This window comes from Dipodomys merriami, unplaced genomic scaffold (assembly GCF_024711535.1).
Source record: "Dipodomys merriami isolate MVZ:Mamm:240054 unplaced genomic scaffold, mDipMer1.0.p SCAF_1614, whole genome shotgun sequence".
NCBI classification, from domain to species: domain Eukaryota; kingdom Metazoa; phylum Chordata; class Mammalia; order Rodentia; family Heteromyidae; genus Dipodomys; species Dipodomys merriami.
The window spans coordinates 85,096-87,207 of NW_027202954.1; positions in this window are offsets into that span (position 1 = coordinate 85,096).

Genomic DNA, 2,112 nt, shown 5'->3' on the forward strand with positions numbered 1-2,112 from the left:
AAGTTGGAGATGCCATGGAGTAAGGAAGAGGCAAGAGCAGCCTGTCTCGTGCCTTTAATTCCCTCTTACTCCCTTGTCACATTGTCTTCTGATCATTCTGCAGTGCTTGCTAGCAGAGGCACCAACAGATGCTTAACTCATGTCAAAAGAGAGTCATGGGAGAAATCTCACAAATCTACCCGGGGGCTTTTGTTTGCCAAACAGCAATCATGCTAGGAACTGATTTTTGCAGTATGACATTGTCCAGCACCTCTTTGCTGAGAATATAATTTTTTTAATAATTGTATTGTTATTATTAAGTTGTTAAGGGGTTATCATTTCATGAAAATGTCATTTATGCACTCAGTTATCAGGACAGAGCTAACTGGTCCCCAGAAGATATGTGTGGACTCTGCCCTCCTGAACAATTGATGGGAGCAGCTGTAGTGTTTGGATTGATTTTTGTGGCCTTTCTCCAAGCATTCTGTTCCATCCACTTCACACTGATCATTTCTGTCTAGGTGGAGTGAAGCCTGAAGGCCATGGAGATGACCATAAAATGTTCAACATGGAGTTTACCTGTGACCTCTGCCAGGGTTTGATCATAGGCCGAAGAATGAACTGCAATGTGTGTGATGATTTTGATCTTTGATATGGATGCTATGCAGCAAGGAAATATTCCTATGGGTATGTCTCAGATGACTTGCACACACTTCACATCTTCTTGATGTATATCTTTGCTTAGTAAGAAGCCTGCTGTTCAGGCACCAGTGGCTCATGCCTGTAATCCTAACTACTCTGGAGACTAAGATCTGAGGATCATGGTTGGAAGCCAGACCTGGCAGGGAAGTCCATGAGACTCTTAATTCCAAAAAAATCTAGAACTATGGCTCAAGTGGTAGAGTACTAGCTTTGAGCAAAAAGGCCCAGGCCTGTGCTGGCTGCTGGTGGCTCACATCTACAATCCTAGTTACTCAAGGAGGATGAGATCTGAAGATCATGGTTCAAAGCCAGCCCAGGAGGAAAGTCCGTGAGACTCTTACCTCAATTTTTCAAGAAAAAGCCAGAAGCGGTGCTGTGGCTCAAGTGATAGAGGGATAGCATTGAGCAAAAGGAACTGAGACAGTGCCCCAGGCCCATAGTTCAAGCCCCATGGCTGACAAAAAGAAAAACGAAAGAAAGGAAAAAAGCCCAGGTCTTGAATTCAAACCCCATGACCAGCACACATATGTGCACACACACACACACACACACACACACACACACATACACACACACACACACACACACACACACACACACACATACACACACACACACACACATGCACGCACATGCACTAGATTTTTTTTAAAAAGCCAAGTTCTGACCTCCACTGTCAGTTCACTTTTTCTGGGGTCTCCTATAATCCACATACCCGCACTGCACCAGTTGCTAGTGAAAAATTGTGTTTAACATGCAAATATGTTCGAAGCTGCCCCATCCTTCTTCCAGAAGCCTGTAATTTGGGTAAGCAGGCCTCAGACAAGAGTCTCACAAATTAGAGAACAGCCAGGGACATTGACTCCTGGAATACAAATCCTGAATCATTCATTCATACAACTATTCATCTTATATTTTCTGTATACCAGGCTTGGGACAAGGAGCTAGAAGAAAGAACAGTGAACCAAAAAGAAAGTCCCTGCTCTCAAGAGCCAAGAATCAACAAATAATACGAACTTTAGTATTAGGCCACGCATGGTCACACAAAGTCTATCAGGAGACAGAGGAAAAGAGGATCATGATTTGAGGCTAACTCGGGCAAAAAGCTAATGAGATTGCATCTCCAACAATAAGGTTGGTATCATGGTACACATTTGTGATCACAGTTATGTAAGAGGTTTTTAGGTAGGAAGATCACATCAGCAAAAGATGTGAGAAAAACTAAAGAAAAGAGATCTGGGGATATGGCTCAAATGGAAAAGCCCAGCAAGCATGAAGCTCTGGGTTCAAATACCAAATACTGCAAAAAATAATAATAATTAAAAAATATAGCTCTGTGGTTTCTTTTTTTCCCCCAATGATAAGACTCATACCCAGGGCCTCACATGCTACACATGTATTCTACCACTTAGTTATACACTAAGCCCTTCC